Here is a 24,826-nt window from a genome sequence, read left to right as displayed (position 1 = left end):
TTTAAGTTTCTCTTCTAAAAGTAGTGAATTACATTTACATTCATATGTAGTACTACATTTCGAAAGTAGCTTGTAGTCGTTACATTTAAAAAAAGTAGTTGTAGTTAACTACAAAGAAAATGTAGTTTTTCCGACCACTGGTTAAAACATACTTGCAGTAGACCAGTTAGTTATCTTACTGTGTTGAAGTGTTGGCTAAATGTGACTTCGAAGACAATTTCCAATGTATCTTTAATTAGCATTTCCCTACATTAGGAAAACTATTTTTTGAAGAGTGTAAAAGTTAACAAGTATGCTACAGTATTACAGCGCAAATAATAATAATTGCATCGAAGGAATTATTATGCAGAATAACGTTCTTTTGAACATAAAAATTCAGTTTGCTATTCCAAGCTTGCTAATAATGCTTAATATATAATCTTAATAAGGTTTAGCACATAGATCACCGCCCGCTTCTATAGGCAAAACTTTTTCAAAGTGCTGCAAAAAAAAAATATTTAACTATAATATATAATTTAATAATTAATTTATAATTAATAATTAATTTATAATTAATAATTAATTTATAATTAATAATTAATTAATAATTAATTAATAATTAATTTACAATTAATTTATAATTAATAATTAATTTATAATTAATTTGTAATTAACTTATGAATAATAATTCATTTATGATTAATAATTAATTTATAATTGATTTAATATTAATTAAATATTAATTAATAATTAATTTAATTTATTGAAAATTCATACTAAACCGACGAGTTCATAATTTAAAAAAAAAATTTTAATGAAAATATATGTAAAAGTTGCAATTGTTAGCATAAAACAGAATCCAACGTTTCATTTGCAATTTTAATTCGACAATCAAAGTAACATTTTAAATTAAATATATCAGTAATAAAACAATTAAAGGGACAAATTTGGTTTCGCAATAAAAAAATAACTAACACAGCAAATCAAACCAAACCTGACTACAATATCATCCGATATGAGACCAATATATGAGCAAAGAAAAATAAGTGCAACCAATACTCTAAATAGAGAAACGCAGCAGCTGACCGACACCCTGTGAGTCAAAGAAAAACTTGTCTAATAGGGTTAAAATTACGTTCGATTTTTAGTTATTAAATTCACTATTTTCAAAACCTTCAATGAAACCGGGAGCTATTCTATTTGGTTTTTAGTAAATACTCTAGAAAAACAAACCTATCCAAAAGATAAAAGAAAAACTGGGACACCAAAATTTTTTTAAAGCAAGTTAAGTGTCTGCGTAATCTCTCGAAATCCCCTAGCCGCCGACCAAGGTTTATATATAGCAGTGGCTCCCACAAATATAGAGAAAAATAACTGGTTTTGACGTAGCTCTAAAATTTTACATTTATTAGAAGCAATAGAAAGGAAAATAGAACTTTTTATCTTGCTCCCCCTGCTCGAAAAGAATGTGCATGTGAGCAACTATTCTAAATCTGTGGAGCGTTATTTTTGTTAAGTTCTAATGATTGTTTAGGAAATCAAGTGGTAAGCATTTGAAGAAGGTTTACCTCATTAAATGAACAGACACATTAATAATGGAGATTCTCTCTTTTTTTTTTTTTTTGAGCCCTTCACAAAAGTTTCAGCTCAGAACTCATTTGCGAGTGAGAAAAACTCATTATTCAGTGTGAAAGAAATGAAAATATAAGAAGATAATTTTTTCTTCTATAAAAACAGACTCATCAACGGGTATACACGGTTGTAGCCAGATCTGTTTAATATACACGAAAGCGCGAACGCTGTTCGCGAAAAATATGTCACCATAGCGAAACATTTTTTTTTACTTTTACTAAACAGAAAGAAAAAAATCCGCCTCTTCAAGGAAAGTTTTATCTTTTTCGCATTCCCGAGAGAATAAAAAAAAATCCTTTTTACACCTTTTCCAACCAATGCAAACGTGATTTAAAATTACATTTACATGATTTAAAATCACACATAGTAATTTCTGCTTACGCGATTCAAGATCGCGCTTCGTATTTTCACGATTTCGTGTTCACGCGATTTAAAAGACACTATTATGATTCGTGTTCAAGTGACTTAATTATACATCATAATTTGTATTCACGCATTTTTAAAATGAAACATCGAGATTCATATTAATTCGATTTTAAAATTAAACATCGAGATTCGTATTCACGCGTTTTTTTTAAAAATTAAATGTCGATATTCGTATTCGCGAGATTTAAAAATCGCACATTGAGATTCACACAATTTCAACAAATAAATAAAATCTCACAACGACAATTTTTAATCTCAATGCATGCAGGAAGATTTTTAATTTAGATTTTGTGATTGCAAAAAGTTTTTCATTTCATTGAAGTCTGACTGTAGCGAACTATAGAATTTTTTTTCGGGGAGAGGGGGAGGGGCAAATAACTTGACCCAAATTCGCTTTAAACCCAACCAATGGTAATTTTAAAAAACCTCCAAGCTCTTCAGTTTTTTTTTTCTTCATATTTTATATTTAATTAGTATTTTTCATAATACACTATAAAAACAATGGAATAATCTCTTTTTAAATATGATGTTAAATGGACGCTAAAGTTTCACAGTATACGGAAAGTATTTTCATTTCCGAAAACCCATAAGTTGACACCTAAGCGAGCTTTGAATATCAAGGAAACATTGGGAGTATCCCAATCACTTTATAATCTGATTCCACAGAATTGTGCAATCGTCGTTTTGGTCTTTCTCTTTTGCGACTAGTGAAAGGTTTAGGCACGAAAATTTTCTTTACTGTATTTTTTGCACCATTCTGGCAATATGAGCAGTCCAGTTAATCCTCTTAATTTTAATGCTTTTGATGATATCGGGCTCTTTAAAAAATTCTCTAAATTTCAAAGTAAAAAATGATAAAATTAAAAAAAAAAATATTAATTGAAAACAGATGATATAATTTATTGTTGCTAACATTAGTTTAACAGACAGGAATAGAGCGCGCACATACATACGTCATTGCAAAGCAGTTATAACTATTCAAAACTGACTAAAAGTAGCTAGATCCGGCGCAAGAACTTTCGAGTGCAGTATTACATACTATAACCGAAGAATACAGAAAAAAGAAGTCCAGCTCTTCGAATACGGAACTGCTCGATTCGGTACGCTATACCAGAAAAACCTATTACAGTGTGAGAAACATACTCAGATTAAGCAGAGCGTTATTTAAACTAAGATCCAGCGCATGCGCATAACAAGCAAAGTGACTGTCAGGAGGTACACCACCTGTGAACCGGTTGGTGGACAACTCTATATGAATGGGTATAGTTTTTCTATGTAAATAACTCCCCCAGTCATTCGTCTGGAGCAGTGTCGCTGACTATGGTGAGTTGGGTCATCATTTAAGACAAGTTCTGGCTCGAATCGGAGAGAAAAGGGGAATCAGCGAAGAAAGATTGTTGCTGTAGTTCATTTACGTCGCACTAGAGCCTGCACAATGGGCTATTGGCAACAGTCTGGGAAACATCCCTGAGGATGATCCGAAGACATGCCATCACAATTTTTATCCTCTGCAGAGGGGATGGCACCCCCGCTTCGGCACGCCCGACGACCTGCACGCGAAGTCGAGCACTTTAAGGTACAGATAACGAGGACCAATACCGCACACCCTCGGCCCCTACGCAGACTGATCCAAGAGGTGACCCACCGGCACACTGACCGCAGTCAGTGATGCTTGACTTCGGTGATCTTCTGGAAACCATGTTTTAACGATCAGTCCACTGCGGGACCAGCGAAGAAAGAAGCTCCCCTCTTTGACAAGCACTATTTCTTGTTTCCATAGCAGCAGACGGCCTCAGAATTCCTGGTCAGGGGAATTTTTATCTAGACAAACTATAAGCTGCATCTCGACAATCGCCATTTTATTCTTTCTTTCTATGCCAAAATATGTTAGGTGATATAAATATATTCTCAAAGAAGGTAGGTACTTTATTTACGTCGCACTAGAGGTGCACAATGGGCTATTGGTGAAGGGCAGGCTGGTCAAAGTGGTCACCCACCCCGCTTACTGACAGCAGCCAGTGATGCTTGACTTCGATTAACCATGTCTTTACGATCAGTCCACTGCGGGATGTAGTCTCAAAGAAATATCGTAATAAACAGTACAGTACTGCTTATCAAGATACAGAAAAAACTAAACAAACCATACGATAAAAAAAAAATTTCTCTTCTTCAAACCTGTTTTAAGAACCGCTGCTGTTGCGCCCCTTAGCGTTGTTTTTTTTCTTTATACACAGGGACCGCATCTAACCTTCGAGGGACTAGTTTACATTATGTCAATGAAAGCTAGACTTCTTCCCCTATGTATATTCTTTGCTTTAACGATCAAGTAATCGTTATTCTATAGAATACCTAGTTAATTTTATTTACTTTAACTAACTTGTCTAGTCATTTCATGAAATATCGAGTTATTTTATGAAATAACGGATTTCACACTTTAACGGTAACGTGTACAGTACTGAGATTTTAGATATAACTATTTGGCGAGTTGAGGAAAATGTTTTTGTCCATTTTTGAAATGAATCCGGTTGTGTTTACCATATTTCGAAAAATACTTCAAAAAAAATCTTTTACTTAAACACCAATATTTTTTTTTTAATTGATTAGAACTTTTAATTTTGAAGTGGCCACTACTAAAAATGCTTCTACTGGCCGGTAAATTTTTTTTATTTTGCCCAACTCCTGTACGGACAGCCATCTCGAAAGTCATCTGCTTTGTCTTATATCACAAAACATGTTTCCTTTAATTTCAAATGTATATCTTAAAAATTGTTTATCTTATGTACTTGAAATTTTGCATTCTACATATATACCAAGGAAATAGACTACACACTAACTGATCAAACAATTTTTTTTAAATTCTTTAGCCAATTTAAAAAAATAAAATCAACTAGCTGCATTTTTTTATAAATTTTTGCAAAATGCGATGTGATATTACCCATAAACTATTTAAAAAATAATTTCATTTCTAGTGCATAGTCTAGTTTATTATTTAAAAACATTGTAGAGGAAATATAAAAAATAAATTTTGTTTCCAAAATTATGAACTTTAAAAAACAGCAGTTTTTTAAAACAATTTTTAGCCTTTTCCCAGCCTACTAGAAAAGTAAAATTAAAATGAAATTCACTAAAAAAAAAAATTAAGTGGAAAAATAGTAAATACATAATAAAATGTAACTTAAAGTCTTTGGTCTATTTAGTTTTAAAGAAATTTTATTCGCACAAAATTGCGCAAATCTAATAGCATTTTGGTCCAGCAATGCTTTATATATGTATAGATGCTATATATATGTATGCTATATACATATATGCTATAGATATGTATATATATGCAATGCTATATATGTATGCTATATACATATATGTATATGCTATAGATATGTATATATATGCAATGCTATACATGTATGCTATATACATATATGTATATGCTATAGATATGTTTATATATGCAATGCTATATACTATATGTATATGTTAGATGTGCGTGATTTATGAATGCATTAAAATATTAAAAAAATAAATAAAACAAAATGAAATAAACTTTTAATCTTGAAAAAAAAAACGTTTGCTTAATTTTTTTTTTCTATTGTATGACCGTATTACATTAAATTTAATGTAGCAGTTAAGCAAAAAAAAAATTTTTTTTCGATAAAATTAAATTTTATATAAGTTGAGTTCGTGTTTATTAATTTTTCGCGCGTTCATAGCTAGGAAAGATTTTGATAAGCACTTTGCCCAATGTGTAAATTATGATGAATCTCAATGGGAAAAAATTATTGAATTAAAAAAAAAGCCCACATAAAAACGCTCTTTGACTTCACATTTAAAACACTTTCTGAAAAACCTGTCACTAATATTTGACTATTTCCGATTTTACTGGTCAAAATTTCATAAAAATAGCTCCAAAAAATGCACTCGAAAAGCGAAAAAAAATCTAAAGTCATTAAACATTTAAATTCTTCATGATGATAGCGCATTTCTACAAATAACATACACTGCGACAATATCAAAAAAAGCTATATTATAAACGGAACACACAATCACATCTATTATACATATATTAAGGGCGGTGGGAGCTAGATTTCACAGAGAAAAACTAATTAGATTTGTTATTATGAGAATTGTGGATAAAGTCTAAAGAAGAAATCAGTCAGGGGTTGCCTGTGGGTGGGTGGTTTAACCCCAACCGTTTGACCCCGGATGTGTACTGTAATAAAAAGGGAAACTTAACGGGAATCAACTGTGGTAAAAGAAACACGGCGGCGCCAACTAAGAGGGTTAACACCCAACCCGAAAAAATCATTTGTCTACCTTTAATATGGATTAAGGGTTCAGCTGCAGACACATGTCAAACTGACTCACGATAATGTTGATACTTTATCTTAGTTAGTCAGCTTATGAATATACAAAGGCAACATGGGTTGCAAGAAAAAACAATAGTTTAGGGTCACTGAGCTTCACATTGAGTCAAAGGAGAAGAAAAGGAACAGTTTTCATCAAATTTAAATTAATTTCGTTACAGTTGAAGTCTAGTATCGTTTATACAATTTAAATTCACAATTAATGCATAGAATTGTATGTCCCGCAGCGGACTGATAGTAAAGACACGTTTCCCAGAAGAACACTGAAGTCAAGTATCACTGGCGGCTGTCAGTAAGCGGATGGGTGATCAATTCGATCTGCCAGCGCAGTGACCGAGGGTACTCGGTATGGGTCCTCGTTAAATTGTTCTACCGTAAAGTGCTCGACTTCGTGCGCAGGTCGTCGGTTTACCAAAGCAGGAGAGTCATACCCTCTGCAGAGGGTCAAAATTGTGATGACATGTCTTCGGATCATCCTCAGGGTTGTTTCCCAGACCGTCGCCAATAGCCTATTGTGCAGCTCTACTGCAGCGTAAATAAAGTACCTACCTATCATAGAAGTGTATAGAATACTTTAGATGCTCAAATTTTGACAGTTTGTTTTTTAATAATTTTTGCATTTAATTACTTTACTAAAAGTTTAATGAAAATTCATTCAAAATGTTTAAAAATATTTTTTAATGTTTTCAATACTTTTGCATTTTATATGCTTTTATTTTTGTCTTTAATTACCGAAAATTGATTTTGATAATTTTCNCGGAACACTATCACATCTATTATACATATATTAAGGGCGGTGGGAGCTAGATTTCACAGAGAAAAACTAATTAGATTTGTTATTATGAGAATTGTGGATAAAGTCTAAAGAAGAAATCAGTCAGGGGTTGCCTGTGGGTGGGTGGTTTAACCCCAACCGTTTGACCCCGGATGTGTACTGTAATAAAAAGGGAAACTTAACGGGAATCAACTGTGGTAAAAGAAACACGGCGGCGCCAACTAAGAGGGTTAACACCCAACCCGAAAAAATCATTTGTCTACCTTTAATATGGATTAAGGGTTCAGCTGCAGACACATGTCAAACTGACTCACGATAATGTTGATACTTTATCTTAGTTAGTCAGCTTATGAATATACAAAGGCAACATGGGTTGCAAGAAAAAACAATAGTTTAGGGTCACTGAGCTTCACACTGAGTCAAGAATATCCTCAGAAAAGGAACAATTTTCTGCAAATTTAAATTAATTTCGTTACAATTGAAGTCTAGTATCGTTTATACAATTTAAATTTACAATTAATGCATAGAATTGTATGTCCCGCATCGGACTGATAGTAAAGACACGTTTCCCAGTAGAACACTGAAGTCAAATATCACTGGCGGCTGTCAGTAAGCGGGTGGGTGATCAATTCGATCGGCCAGCGTAGGGACCGAGAGTACTCGGTATGGGTCCTCCTTAAATTGTTCTACCGTAAAGTGCTCGACTTCGTGAGCAGGTCGTCGGCTTACCAAAGCAGGAAGGAGAGCCATACCTTCTGCAGAGGGTCAAAGTTGTGATGGCATGTCTTCGGATCATCCTCACGGTTGTATCCCAGACCGTCGCCAATAGCCTATTGTGCAGCTCTACTGCAACGTAAATAAAGTACCTACCTACCATAGAAGTGCATAGAATACTTTGGATGCTCAAATTTTGACAGTTTGTTTTTTAATAGTTTTTGCATTTAATTACTTTACTAAAAGTTTAATGAAAATTCATTCAAAATGTTTAAAAATATTTTTTAATGTTTTTAATACTTTTGCATTTTATATGCTTTTATTTTTGTTTTTGATTACTTAAAATTACTTGCTACGTTACGAAAATTGATTTTGATAATTTTCATATAGGAAAAATCTCACTACGTTGGTAATTTTTAAAACAATTTTAAAAACTTTTTTGCACATTCAATTGGAATAAATTCCAACTTTTTTTTAAATTTATATAAAAAAAAGCTTTAAAAAAAAGAAGTGTAAAGAAATTTATTTGATTTTTTTCTTAGGTAGATACTGTCACTTCATTATAAACTTTAAAACAACTCACAAAAACTGGATTTTTCGAATTTATACAAGATTTAAGGCAATGGATGGTTATGACAATTTTCGCCAAATTCATAAAACTAAGCGTTATTATCTCCAAAATAAATATAGATAAATTGTTAACATTTATAGTTCTACAAATATACGTATCTCGCTTTTCTAAAAAAAAGTAAAAACTGCACCTCTCCATATAAGTTGAAAATTGAAAATTTCAACATCACACATTACAGGAGAATGGTCCGTATTATCTTTTCATAAAGAATAGAATGAACAAATAACTTAAATAAATATTAAACTTTATTAAAAATTGGCAATTTAGAGAGGTTTGTCTGCTTGGATGGAAAAAAAAATTAATTTTTAACTATCAATTTTTGCAAATTTTTATCAACTTTGATAACGTAGAGCTACCGTGACATTTCAAAGATCAAAAAATTAAATAACACACTCTTTCATTTTCTCAAAACTGTAGCTTTCCTTCATATTAACGGTTAGCGTAATTTAACAGAGAGGGCGCTGGTTAAAGATAAGCAAAACTTAACCTAATATACATGACAGTTGAAAAATCGCAGCAGATACGAAAATAGCATATTATTAGCATAAAAACATCATTCCATGTGACGACATTTGAAAAACAGCCAATTAAACAATCCTATAAACTAAGTTTGACGGGGAAAAAAAGAAAATATCACAGTGGTACCTCGATTAGATCGTGAGTTCCATATTTACCTAAAGAAGGCAAATGAGCTCCAAGCAGCTGTTGTGGAAGGGCATGCCAAAGATGTTTAATAAAAATCAGCTTTCGAAGGTGTCAGTTGTTATGAGAACATCTTCTATTGAACACAGTCTTACTTAACATTTGGCAGAATATAAATTTATGCAATTTATGGCACATTTAACATGCTCTCACTTAAAAAAAGTGAAAATATTAATAAATGAATCTAATGATGTACAAAAAAAATACTGAATGGGCGGATACAATTTTTAATAGACATAGGAGAGAGAAAATATTATTTCCAATTATTATTTTTTTCTTTTCACTTTTGCGATGACCTTCGTTATATCGCGCATTCGGATCTATAGCGTTTTTCTCCCATGCATCTCAACCATATTACCACCATATACCGAAGAAAAAAATTATAATTTTGCACTCAATTCTTTTAGTGGATTAATGGCCTAATTTAACGAAGTATAATATAATTTCATTTACGTGTTAGTAAACTGTGTGTTTTTCTGATATAGACTGATGGCAAAATATATTCACCACCTCTTTTTTATTCACGAGTTACAGCCATCAAATGATGCGATTACAGTGATTGACAAAACAAAGCTCCTTATTCAATCGAACTAACTGACAATCCGATATGGAATGGACCACTAATTTGTTTAGCCATTTTATGATTAGATGCGGTAATAAGACATCTGATTTGAAGACCACACAGATGATGAGAATTTGATACTTACATACCATCTTTAAAGTCGTGACACGAAAAAAAAAATTTAAAAAAAAACTCAATCGCATTAGTTAGTATTTCTTATGCAAAGTTAGAGTGACAGTTATTATCCTCTATTAATAAAAAATTATTAATTTCAAATCTAGTGTTTTTTTTTTTTTAATATTGTAGATGAATGAAATCAGACTTGAAAAAATCAACTTTTCGGAAAATTTTATCAACTGAAAGTTGAATAGATAATTAATTATGCTCGCCCCCTGCTCGTCAACCCCGAAAATTGCATAGCAATTTTCGGGTGTTGGCGGGCAGGTTTACGCAATTGCAACCGGTTCTCAGGTTTACGCAATTGCAACCAATCTTATATGGTTTGCTTCGCACGCTGCTAACTTAAGTCCATTGCAAATACACAAAATTCTAAGAATTCAAAACAATCATTCAAATCCGTATAACAATTTTTTTTTTTTTTAAAAATTGCATCTTTTTAGTAAATACTTAGTCATTAAAATAAATTTTAATTCAAATAAATGACATGTAATTGGTTAAACCTATTAGAAATGTCCTATAGTATAATTCGTGACATAAATTAAAACTCGTCAAATAAATTCGTAATATATAAATTCGTGAAAAAAAAGCGCTTTCGACAAAATACTAAAATAGAGATCTATCGACAAAGACTACTCACTTCTGCCTAGCTTAATAGCATGAGATTGCCGCAGCTGATGCTCTCTGGTTATTTCAGTTTCCGTTTTTAAAAGTGCTATATGTTGAGCCAACTCAGCAAGGTTTGGCATGTGACATTTTTAGCGGCAATCATTGGTCGATTTTCTAGCGTTGCCATTCGGGGAGTTGTAATGAGACTTTTTTTTGTCGCCGTGTAAGAGAAATATATATATAGATAATGAGAATAATCTTTAAAAAATTTCTGCATCCAAAAAAAAAAGAAAAAAATGTAGACATTACTATTTAAACACAATTTTCAAATAGTTTAAGAAGAAAAAAAAAGGGGGGGGGACTTTTAAAAATTTTTTCCATTTTTAGAAACTGTCACTAATTATGAAATATAATTAGTGACAAAATGCTCAATTAGGAAATAAAATTCGAGTTCAAACTTGAATGGATCATTCACTATAATATAGAAATTAATAAATCGGATGATTCCAAGTATCTTGAAATAATTTTTTTACATAAATCATATGGAGACATTTTAAAATGAATACATAATAAATTTGCGCTGCTAGTATAAGCATTTTGTTTAGCGATGGTTTTTTAAGTTACGCTATAATCAAATTAAATAGTTTAGAGCACATTCTATTGGAACATACCGAAAATTTGGTGCGTTACATTTAAAATTAATTGAAGTGAAAAAACTATACTTCGTATGAAATGAAACTTATCGGTTTAAAATATATAAGAATAATAAACATAAGTATTTTATCACGTTTTACCTAAAAATTAATATTTGGGACAAATCTTAAAAATGTGAAGTTCCTGAAAAGCTGAAAGTTTTTTAATGCTCTATAACAAAAATAACTTAAAACGATACTAAAATCTTTCAAGAGTTACAAAATGGTTAACTGCGTCTTTAAAAATTATTGCACGCTGTTAATAGAAGATTATTGCAGTTAAAAATAATAAATTGTGAATAAATTAAACTAAACAACTAACAACCACAATTATAAACTATATATTTACTCTTCTCGATTTCACCATAAAAATCATTGGCAATGATCGAAATACTTTTAAAAAATTCATTAAATGGTTTTTAAGATACCAATTACATAAAAGTGATAAATATAGATTTATTTCGTTAAGTTTTTAAAAATCTACATTAAATTANTATATATATACATAATTAGTATAAATTTAGGCTATTCTTATAATATTTCAAAACAGTTGATTGATCTTTTTTATTTCCTTCCATTTCGTCAGATTTTCAGCCAGACTTTCCAGTTTTTTTTCCTCCGCTTTTTGGCAGTTTTTCGGTCCGGTTATGCGGTTTTTATCAAGCGTCCATTAAGAAACAGATTTCTATTAGAAGAAATGCCAACCCTGATTAAAATGCATAGATGTAGTATGCAGATTTAGTTCTAGTCTGTCACAAGAAAGAACGAAAACTATGCAAGAAAGTTCGAAATCCAAAAAACGAGACGTCGGAGAGCAAGGTCTTGACAACAAAAGCCGGGATTAAGGCCAGCGAAATCCGATACACCACCGACGAAATAACAAAGACATAGCTAGAGAGTGTTGCTCAGATAAAACTTCTTTCATCGGTGCAAGTTGCACAATATCTGAAACGAATCCCTTGTCTCACAGTGACGATTTTTACGGGCCTAAGGAAAAAACAACTCATCCTGAGAGTGAAAAAACTTTCGGATATTCTCCGCTCATTAAAGTATTCATTATTATTCAACTCTGAAAAAAGAAGATAAAAAAATAATGAATGTCTTAATAGATGATACCATAAGCAAAGTTCTTTATACATCATAAGTGCGTATGTTCAATTATATCACCTATTTAATTCATGGGAAATTTTTTTATATTAATAGATGCGAATAAAGTCTAAATTTTAATAATAATATTTGAGTTTTATTTAAGCCTTAAATATTTCCATATCTGATATGATAATCCATAACCTTTTCCTTTTAACAGAACTCAGAAGACAAGGTAACTATTCATTGACGCCTACAAAACATAGGTGGAAAGATGAAAAAATCCTTAAGTAAATGAAACATGAATTTCTGTCTTCTAATGCAAACGATAATCTCTAAACTGATAATTAGTTGAAAGTATAGTTAAATTGCCCACAAGCCGGTAGCAACTAAATTACATCATACTCAACGGACATTATTTGCAAATAACAAAATCAAATAGTAACTAGGTCCAAAGCAAGCAACAAAAAAAAAAAAAAAAAAAAAAAAAAAAAAAGAGAGAGAGAGAGATAAGGAAAAAAAGGGAAAGTATATAGAGTTTAATAGCACAGTATAGAGCACAGTACAGTGAGTATATAGAGTTTAATAGCACAATAGCAAGAGCTGGATTTACTAACAGGCAAAACAGAACAGTAAGGGAGGTATAAAGTAGCACCAACAAGTGAAGCCAACTCGCAACAGTTCGATTGGTGCTCCGTATGAGTCATGGAGTTAAAGGTTCAAGAATTTCGTGACCAATTTCAAGAACTTCAAATCGCTAAATCAAACTTCAAATCACAATTTCATGAACTTTAAATCGCCACCCAAGTTTGAACATTGATTCTTCAAAATGGTAGGTAAAGTACCAAATCAGACAAAAATATTTAAAACAGAAAGAAAAGAACTATATTCAGATCCTGTAGGTAGCTGAAGATTTTGATCTCACCAACCGAATATCTACTTTCTATTAGGAATGAGGTTGTATATTCTTAGCCTTGCGAGTATACAATAGATTCAATAAACAAAATTTAAGAAACCTGATAAAATTTAACTGCAAATTAAAAATATTAGATTTATTTATTTTAATTTGATTTTAAAGCTTATAAGGTTGACAAATTAAAGTCAATTTACCTCAGATTCCTCAACACTAGCAAATGCAAAAACCTTTGCTGTTTACAAAGAAATAATTAATTTTATATTTTCGCAGCAAGGAATTATCCTTAGCACACCTGTAACTGACCTTTCCCCATTCTAACAAATCCCCCTCTCACTAAAAGAGTGATGAAAAATAATTGGTCATTAAAGTGAATATGAGAGAAAAAAGACCATTTCTTAGGAAACAGTCTGGCTCCAGAATTCAAAAGCTCTATATAGGAGACCAAGTAGTTCAAATTCCGATATAAGTTGGAACTGAAATTGATAATTGACGAAATTTTAATGTTCATATGTTTAAATGATTCTGTCCTCGGAAATTGATGACAAATGACTGATTCCACTAACCAGTGATTATACAAATGCCGGGCACTGAAATACCTTAGAGAAGTGAGGTCTTGTGTTTCCTTATCATAGGAAAGAAAACCTGAGAAGTACTACTTTATTAATCCTTAGTAATAAAAAGAAATCAAAAATAGTAAAATACTCAAGACCAGAGACCTATAATAAGAGAGTAAGACCTATATTGCAGTCATTATGCAAGAACTAAGGAATTTTATTCGCATTTAAGAAAATCCTTTTTAAAATACATAAAAATATTTTAATATCATTACAATTTTGCTAAACACGGTTCCCAGCAGATCACCGAAGTCAAGCATCACTGACTGCGGTCAGTGTGCGGGTGGGTGACCACTTGGATCAGCCTGTGTAGGGGCCGAGGGTGTGCGGTATTGGTCCTCGTTAAACTGTTCTACCGCAAAGTGCACGACTTCGCGTGCAGGTCGTCGGGCTACCGAAGCGGAGGTGCCATTCCCCTCTGCAGAGGATCAAAATTGTGATGGCATTTCTTCGGATCATCCTCAGGGATGTTTCCCAGACCGTCGCCAATAGCCCATTGTGCAGCTCTAAAGCGATGTAAATTAACTACAACAACTACAATTTGCTAAATTTAAACAATATGAAACAAGCTAACATATTGTACTTAAACTTAAAATATTAAATCAACAAGAACTTGTAAACATTATAAAAACTAAGCAAAGCCTTACAGAAAAAAAAATCTAAAATACACTTAAAAAGAGTAAAGTATTTTTGTTAGACTTTCTCGCTCCCGTGAAAATGACGGGGTGAGATTTCGCCCACTATTTCTCGCTCCCGTGATATTGACAGACTGGAGTGTTCAGTAGTAACACGCTTATAAGAATAAAACTAATTCATTTCCTTTCCCGGAAAATATTTTATTTCTCATTTTACACACCTGATGGCAGTACCAGGATATTTTTAAGGTAATTGCAGATAGTTAGTTTATTTTAAACTAGTTGCAGCACTAATCAAATACGTAATACAAATACAAAAAAATAGACACTTTAATAACCGTTTTCTTGAAAATTAGTCAATCGTTAAGGGGTTAAAGCAAAACGTTATAAATTATCTGTGCAATTTGAAACTTCTTTAATTAAAGAACTGCTTTGATCTTTAAAAATTGGGCTCACAGAAAAACATACCAATTACCATATTTTCCTACATATATAGCTTAGTATCTGAAACCTATGAAGTTGGGACACTAGTTCTCTCAAATAAATAGTACCAACATTAAATGTGTATAGTTGGTTCCAAAAAGATTTATAATTAATTACCTGATCTTTTAGATAAGTATAAATTTACCCAACAGATCAGGTAAATTTAAGTTAAAACTCAGATGCCGGACAATCCATAGAGGGTCAAGACCTACTGTGTCCATCTCAGTTTTCTTGACCTTGGGCTCAGGGGTGCAGGAGCAGATGCTCCGGTTTGATAGTCAGACGAACACGGAATCCCCAATTTTTTTTATTTTAAGAGCTTATTATTGTTTCATTATTCAATTTTAGTTAAGCATTACATAATATATTTTGAAAAGAAAATTATCTTGGAGTTCAAAATGTGACCGCTATATAAGTAGATCCTCAAATATCACCACAATTTATGGGCTCAAAAAGTTTTAATTAAACACAATAAAATGGAATAAATAACTTTTTTTTGCCATGGTCAATAAATTTATATAAAGTATTCAAAAATGTCCTTTTCTGTTCGAGTTTACAAAACAAATGCTATGAAAATTAACAACTTTCTGAATCACTCAATAATTTGTTTTCAATTTTAGAACACAATGTTAAAAAAAGTAAACTAATATTGAAATTTTATGCTAGAATAAACTTATTTCTAATTCACAGATAATATTTTTTTCTTAAATATAATATTCAATATTCTAAGCTACCTTAATACCTCGAAAAAATAAGGCTACTTGAATTAATCATATTTATCAATATATAATTTTAGCTAGGTGCTTTTAAAATAACAAAACATTAACTCAAGCAGTTATTTTTTACTAAGCATGCAATTGGTGATATAAGTCAATAAATAACTTATAGAATAAAATTAATATAAAATTCTCGATTTTAAAAAAGTTAAACAATGGAAAACTAAATATAACCATGCCAATTGACTGCACATACATATTTTATTAACACGCCACGATAAACATACACAAATACTAGTAGTTTCATATTTTGTTTTAATCAGTTAGGGAAAAAAATATTTTGTAAAAAAAAGGCACAGAAACATGATATTTTCTAAAAAAATTTTAAAACATGGTCATGCTAATTAAAATTTTTCAAACATATTTTAAATTTTTTTTATATTTTGAGTGTAAATGAAATTTATTTAAAACACATTTATTTCATAAGTACATGAAGAAATAGTTCATAATAAAATTTAGTTTTGAATATATAATTCAAGTTTTGCTGCCTTTCCAACAAGCAAACAGTCTCTGATATTAATATGTACAGAGCGAGGAAAAAAAAGAGAAAAAAACGGACCACCCTGAATAAATTTTGAACTAATGATAGGATCTTCCTATTCTAGCAATCAATCTTGAAGGTTCAAAGGGTGACCTCAAATATGTTAACTAGTGCAGACGATATTTTAAGTTACGAAATCAGACACAAAAACTCACTTTCCCTGAATAAACATACCCTTTTTTTTGACGGATTCAGATTTGTGACACCCAAAATATAGGGGGTAGTCACAATCTATGAAATATGGTTAAAATAGTTTGGTGATGAGAGTGGTCAATAGTTTGGACCCCTTAATGTTAATTTAAATTTTTTTGTACTTTGCCATATCACAATTTTTTTTTTATGTGAAGTAAAAAAAATTCACGTACAATTTTGAAATTCATTTAGTCAAAGATAATTCCATGGAAAAACAACTTTTAGTGAGTATTTACTATTTTTTACCAGTTTTTATTCTAATAGTCGAAAAAATTTTGAAGTGCAAGGTATACAATTTTTTACATAATTTTAAAGAATGTATTTTTGCATGGAAAAATATAAATTTGAGCAAAATCGGTCAAATATATCCAGAGAAATGAAATTTTAAAAATAAGACTTTCTCAAAATTCGATTTTTTAGAACCTATAAGCCCAGTTTCGTCTATTTTTCACTAGTTTTTATTCTAATAGTCGAAAAAAATTTGAATTGTAAGGTATACAATTTTTTACATAATTTCAAAGAATGTATTTTTACATGGAAAAACATAAATTTGAGCAAAATCGGTCAAATACTGCTTGAGAAATTAAATCTTAAAAATAAGACTTTTTCAAAATTCGATTTTTTAGAAACTATAAGTCCAGTTTCATTTATATTTTGCACTTTATCATTTAAAATTAAATTCTTTAAAATGATATGAAAAATTATATGCATTATAATTCAAAATTTTTTCCACTATTATTAAATAAAAAAAAATTTATGTATACTAAGAGTTTCATTCCGCATTGGAATTATTTGCACTAATTAATTACCTCCAGATGAGCAAATTTTATAATTGAGTAAAAAAATTTTTTAATTTGCTTAAAAAGTTTTCAACATATGACAAAATATGTAAAAGGTAAAATTAACATGAAAGGCTCCAGACTTTGGATCACTCTCCTGACAGAACTATTTTTCCCAAATTGCGGCTACCCCCTATAAATTTGAGGGCCAGAAATCTGAACTCATCCACACAAAAAAAAGTATGTTTATTCGGAGAAAGTATGTTTATGTGTAATAACTAACATAACTTAAAATATCACCTGCACTAATTAATTAGCATATTTGAGGTCACCCCCTCGAACCATTACGATTAAGTCCTAGAAAATGAAGATTCAATCATTAGATCAAAAGTTATTAAGGGGGGTGCGTTTTTTATTTTGAGCACTGCACAAAACTTGAAGAAATCCCTTTTTCTGAGAAATTTGAAATTTTGTTAAATGCTGCAACATGACTGCGTAAAGTAAAATTGCTAGTAACTTTTTAATCATGCAATACATCAAGGATAATCCTTACGAGAAAAAAAAAGAAAATTATTAAATATTTTCTTCTAAATGTCTTAGATGATTTGCAAAACTAAAAAGTCAAACTATTTTTAGCCTTTCATTTGAATAGTAATCAAACTGATTTTCTTTATAAAAAAATATTACGCTAACATTTTATGCTTTTGAGCATAATATAAGAATAATTTATCATTTTAAATTAGCAAAAAAAATTTTTTAGGAAATGTATACTTTCACAATAACAGCTAAATAAATTTTCTTCCGATTTTTTAAAAGCAATTTATGAGAAATACAGTTGAAGAATTTTAATTTAATTTTAAAGTCTATAAACATATATAGAAGACCAAAGTTTGTTTGCTTTCTCAACATTTTACAGTAACTAATCACACAACCATCTGGGTCTCAACTTTTGACAAATAGTATCATTTTTATTAAAATTAAACTATAATTTAAAAAAAATCTGTTTTAACAAAATAAACTTTCCCCCCAAAATGTTTTTAAATGTAATTTACAAATCAAACACTTTTTAAACCTGGCAATAACACATAAATTTTAAAAATAAAAGTATATTTTTACACACAAAGGCATAGTTGGAGTTTACAACAATCAGGGACAAACTGTGATGTTGCTCTTCCTTCCAATATGATGAAAGGAGATTTAATGGGGCTTTTTGGTACAATTTTAAGTTTCAGGTTATGTAAAAACTGAAATTCACCACACTTAGTTTTGGATTGTTAAATTTTTCATTGAATAAAATTTTGAAATTTTTAATGTCTTTAAAACAATGTAAATCAATAACTTCCTACATAAAAATTCCATTTGGTTTAAAATTTATTGTACGTTAATTTTTGTTTTGATTGTACTTAGATTTGTTTGAGTTTGCTTATGGTCTCTGATTGATTTAATTATGTGCATTTATAAACAAATTATTTGGGTAGTGCATTTTTTATTGAAAACACCACCAATTTGTTAAAAAATTTTCACAAAATCGATGTGCAAAGCAAATTACATTAATAATAGACAACCAATAAAATTTTTAGGTAAATCTGAAATTTTTTTAAAGATGTTATGGAGCCCATAACTAGCGAATGAAACTGGGAATATTTAAAGGGAAAAAACGCTTTATATATTAATTTCTAGCATAAATTTGGAACTCCTCTAATGTTGCACCTGGAAACAGATGTCCCATATTGCCCTGTGCAATACTACGCCAATGCTTGTACAATAATTTGATGTTATCAAAAATAAAATTGCAATATCATGATTAGGTGTTTTAGCACTTTTATTTTGTTCATTAGTAACGTAATCAACAACAAAGCCAAAGTAAAATAATAATTTTTTAATTTTAGAAGTAAAACATCATACAATATAATATACTTACATCAAAACAATGTAGTTGATGATAATCAATAAAGTCTGTAAAATAAAAGCATAATTAATCATTTTAAAAATAAAGATTTTTTCATTATCATCAAAAATAAATATTCAGATCAATCTATTTAAAATAAATAAATTCTTTTTTCTCTCTTATCTTTATTTACTCAAAATAATTTTGAGAAAATAATTAGAGAGGATTTTTTCTTGCCCTAGTCATTATTACCCATGCAAATATAAAATAAGGTTTGTATAAAAAGAAACAAAATTATTCTAAATGAATATTGCACCAAATCTGAGCCTTAATCAAGGCAGCAGTAGGCTCCTGCCAAATACTTAAATTGTCATATAGCAGAAAAATGTTATCACAACATGTTTAAATAGTATTAAACTCTTGTTTTTGTTATATATTAATAAATTTTTAAGGAAAAAAAAGAAAGAATTTAACTATTACTGAAAGTTGATGTCTAATTGCCCTATTAAAAAATAATAATAATAAAATAAAATAATAATAAATAAATGCATGCAATGAAATTTTAAGCATATAAAAGAATTGCAGGGTCTATTAAACAAAAAGATATAAGAAATAAAATTCAGTAAATAAATTTATTATAGTTTGATATAAATTAAAATATACTTACAAAGATAACCTTAACGACATGGATGAAACCAATTGAGCACCATAACAAGAGAATGAACTTCCCCCTTTAAAAGAAAAATACACATTTAAATTTTTCCTGATACTTAATTAGTGATTAAAATAAAAATATTTAAAATTTAACAAAAAAGAATACATTGGGTAAAGAAAAAGTTTTACAAATTGTATTATTAACATGTACTAGTAGCTCAAATATTTAAGGTTAAGCAGATAGACAATCGAAATAAGATAAGTATTCAGACAATATAAAATTCTGCTGAAAATCATTAAAAAATGTTAACACTCTTTATTAAATGATATTGTATGTTAAGTATTCAGGGGTCTGTTTAAGTTTTTCTGATAGGTACCCATTTTGTGAAAATTTAGACATAATTTGTGAAAAATTATAATAAGAAATCAACACAAAAATATGGATTTATCGTTTCTTATGGGATACAAAAATAAAATTTTANGGTACATATTTTGTGAAAATTTAGACGTAATTTGTGAAAAATTAAAAATTATAATAAGAAATCAACACAAAAATATGGATTTATCGTTTCTTATGGGATACAAAAATAAAATTTTAAGAAAAAGTTTTTTGTGAAACTACCATTCTCCTGAAGTTGGATTTGTGAAGGTACCGCTGAACGGTGGCCTGGACAGACCCCTGGTATTATACAGCAGAAAGTTATTATTTATAACGCTAAACTTAAACAATAGAACATGCTTCCTGCTCAAAAAGGTCTTATAAACAAATACTAAAATAAAAGAAAACAGACAAAAGCAGGAAGGACCACTAGGATTCTTCTAGGTTATCAAACCAACATTTACACGAAGGTCAACTTCTTGAAAAAATAAATTTATTTTTGCAATGAACATGAGTCCAAGAGCTAATATTTTGCAACAAGACCAGTGAAAATAACAAATGTTTTACAGGTATCAAAATAAACAACTCCTTTTAGAAAAATCATAACCATTTTTTTAATGAACAATTATTTCATTTACCAAATCAAAGTTGTAATAAAAAACAACAAATCATGTAAAATTGCCTACATAATTACAATTCAAAAGCTATTGACAGCATATAAAATTTTCAAAATTTAGCCTTGATTTTTTTTGTAGGAGAGAGGTAGGCACAAATAGTTCTGCACCAAATATAAACTGTTCAGCAATATGATGAGTCGCAGTTTTAAGCACTTTGTACTTAGGCTACAGAAGAAATAATTTGTTAATAGTTTAAAGATCCTAATTGCATGATTAAAAAATCTCCTAACATAATTTTCAAATAGTCAATGAGATAGAGTAAATAAAACTTAATGTGTTAAGTCAGGAATATATAGCCAATGGCCTGCATGTTAATCTTTGAAGCAAATTTGTTATACCAACAAATTTGTCATAATAAACTTTTATATATACACAGATGGGAAAGATTTCATTTTGCATATCTGTCAGGTATAAAAAATTTAAAATATTTACAATTGAAATTTAAATAAACTAAATTCAGCGACACTACAACCTTTCGAAGGCTAAAGCCTACTCTGCTCATCTCGTTTTCGCAGTGCAGATATTCTGGATAGGTGGTCAGCGGAACGTAGAACCTCCAGTGTTTAGTCCCCAAGCATGCTTTGCACTTATATTATCGAAATATTAAAGAGGTTGAGTTTACCATACCAAATCCGAGGATAGAACTCTGGCATGGGAGTGCAAAATGCTACCATTCAGCAACCTGATTTTATAAAATTTGGAGAACATTTTTATTATTACATCTTTATGTTAATGTTAGCTTATAACATTTTATTTTCTCATTCTTGTGTAAGACTATGCAAAATCAGCTACCATTCAACAACCTGTCTTAATAAAATTTTAGTACAATTGTATGATTATAGCTTTTTGTCAATGCTAGCTTCTAAAGTTTTATTTCCTCATTCTTATGTACGACTATGCAAAATCAGCTACCATTCAACCACCTTGTTTAATAAAATTTAAATACATTTGTATGATTACAGCTTTATGTTAATGTCAGCTTTCAAAATTTTATTTTCTCCTTCCTATTTACAACTATGCAAAATTGGTTCAGCATACTTACTCAAAACAAATAAGAGACAAATTTTTTTAAGTGAATTACGATTGCAGAATTTTTCAAATAAATAACATTTAATTTAGCATGATTAAGAACCTGTAATAATAAAAACCAAAATATATTAACGGCGCATTTGGAATTACGTTAACTTAATTAAATAACTGAAGCCCCAGAAGCAGAAAGTGCCTAAAACTGTGACGTACGTCGCAGAACAAACGAAGTCCTGCAGAACAATTTGTATCCGGAATAAGTGACAGCGTTTTCCTGCGAACCCTTGATCACCTGCCTCTGGTAGTCTTGCAGAACAATCCCCAACCCTAATCTCATACATTCTTCTGTAGATCATATCATAATGACTTGAAGGTTTAAAAGCTTCCCCTCATAATCTTGCAAAACATTTCCTCCCACTTCATTCTTCACCCCTACCTTTTTAGATAAATTTTCTTATGTTTCAATTTTTGACTTAAAAATCTTTGATAAACCACTTTACTCGTTTTGTTTACTTGTTAAATTCAGAGATTTTTAATTTCATAAAGTTTATGACTTTTATATTTTCCATTCCCATTTCAGAAGACATTTGTGAATCGTGAGGACCCACGATTGACAGAATTGTTTCTAAATGACCAAATGTTTTCGATGGAGATGAAGAGGTTGTTGGAACAACAGAACTGCGAATGTTTGTGTTTGCAAATGGTGCAGCATTTGGGCACTTGTCCCTTCGAAACATTCTTAAGGCAGCCCTTATTTTAATGTTCGGACCTTCATATCATAGGCATTTAATTAATAATTCATCATCATTAACAAAATTTTGTACTTCAAAAGTGATTGAAAAAGTAACAAATCAAGAAAAATTACCTTGATTTAAAAAAGAATGTAGTGTATCTGTGTATGAATATTGTATTTTAATAAATGAAAATATATAATTTTAACATAAAGTTGACTTTTTTTCGCTGTGAAATGCTTGCAGAACATTTGTATAAATTAATAAGTCCTGTTGCAGAACATTTGAAAATATTTTGCTTATGGGACTGAAGCCTTATTGCATAGTACAAAAATTATAAATGTAACAGTGCTATCACAAACAAAAAAGTCAAATATTTGCAGACGTTCAACATTCAGAATATACCTATTAAATTAAACAAATCTTAAAGCATGTATGTATAAACAGTTAAATATAGATTTCTTAAAATATCTAAAAATTACATAGCTTAATGCAATATGTAAATATATCTTATGTATTTCATCTAAACCAATGTGGATTATTTAAAACTTGGAAGAATAATTATAAAATATTTACCGTATTCCACAAATTTTCTAATTATTCATATATAAAAGCAAGAATTCTTAGGAAACACAATGACATAAAATAAAAAATTTAGGATGTAAAAAAGTTTGTTATTTAATGTATGAGAATATTTTTTTATTTTAGAAATATTTTTCTTACGATTTTTCGCCTTCAATTACTTACAATTCTAACGCATAACTAAATTCATTTCCGAAAATAATATTTATTTCAGGGTACAACTTAAATCCGTAGAGTAATTTGTCAACATTCCTTTAAATGCCGATAGTTTTGGAATGTATAGCAGGTGGAATGTCAACAAACATGTAAACATTAGAAAAAAATTGGTCACAAATCAATGATTAAAGCATTTTTTAATATAGACTGAAGCTAAAACTCACTTTTGAAATTAACTACATTTTTAAGTGTAGTGAAGAAGAAACTTTATATGAATTGCTATTATTTTATAATAAAAAAATAGATAGTTATGAACTCTAGTTGAACGCTGACGATTTTTTAATTGACAGATTCGCTTCTAAAGTTTAGATGTTTACTTGCTGGCGATATCCATCCTTCCTTAATCGATTAATCGAAAAGCAACTAATTAGGCCTTTTCCGTCAAGCGCAAACAAATTTAAACAATTTAAAAAACAACCAATATTTTAATTTATAGAAACTACAATCAGGAAATGAAGTATTTCGTCTCAATTAACTTAATATCTTTTCGTTTGCAATGATTTGCTAGATATGATTTTTTTTATCAATATAAAGAGAACAAAAACGTCGTATTTCTAACCACTGCATGTCCAATTTACTTTATTTACATACTATGCAATGAAGTTTTAAAGTAGTCAGCTTTGACTTTACTTAATATTTGCAAATAAAACCGCAATCTGAAACAAGCATTAAAAATAATTGCCGAATTTGCAGTGTTTTAACGCCATCTATTGAGGAAATTTATACTGTCAAACGCTTCAAAAAACATACAGAATAGAAACATTAATTCAGAAAAACTTACTACTTTTTGTTTAATTGTGTGAAATAATAACTTGCTTTCTTTCTTAGGGTTCATTTTCTTAGAATAAAGTGGAGAAAATAGGAATTTAGCGATATTATTTTTAAATATATTTCACTTCAGTTACATTTGCTTATAAAAATTAAATTAGTTAAAACTATTAGAAAAATATTAGGTCCTAAGAACAACTGATTTTTTTAAAAAATATTTGTAGAATTACTTTACGTACTATTATTACTTTACATACTATAATTAAATTATCCAGTACAGTTAGCTTTCTGCTATTTCTGAGCTCGGGAAATTTGGTCACCCGGTCGCCACCGGCGACCAATTAATTTTGAATGGTGACTAAGTTTTTAACTTCTTAATTATATTCTGATATATTTTGTAATTCAATATTAATGTTAAAAAAAATCGCTCCTACGATTGATCTTGAGCGATATTTTTTTCCTCACTCTCACCTGTGTTTTCAACAATCATTGAGGAAAAACACTATTTTTTCTTTATCTTCGCTCTGTCACGTATTCCTCAAACTTTCTGATTCCGATTTTGTAATAATATGGTAAATATATATATATATATATATATGATTTAAAAATTTANATATATATAT

The 24,826-nt window shown here is 29.8% G+C and overlaps 1 protein-coding gene across 1 annotated transcript in view; it reads right to left on the bottom strand.

Annotated features, from left to right (window-relative positions):
- The window catches only part of LOC107447537 (protein spitz), a 114,732-nt gene extending 90,639 nt beyond the window's left edge, over nucleotides 1-24,093 (bottom strand). The window contains exons 1-3 of the mRNA XM_016062466.3: nucleotides 23,600-24,093; nucleotides 19,838-19,901; nucleotides 19,204-19,238 (exon numbers count right to left, since the gene is read on the bottom strand). The gene's annotated coding sequence lies outside the window, so the exon portion shown is untranslated. The remainder of the gene's footprint in view (nucleotides 1-19,203; nucleotides 19,239-19,837; nucleotides 19,902-23,599) is intronic.
- Nucleotides 24,094-24,826: the final 733 nt, after the last annotated feature.

Source organism: Parasteatoda tepidariorum, chromosome 4 (genome assembly GCF_043381705.1).
Source record: "Parasteatoda tepidariorum isolate YZ-2023 chromosome 4, CAS_Ptep_4.0, whole genome shotgun sequence".
Classification (NCBI taxonomy): domain Eukaryota; kingdom Metazoa; phylum Arthropoda; class Arachnida; order Araneae; family Theridiidae; genus Parasteatoda; species Parasteatoda tepidariorum.
Note: the sequence above shows the minus strand (reverse complement) of the source record. Positions and strands in the feature narration are given on the sequence as shown.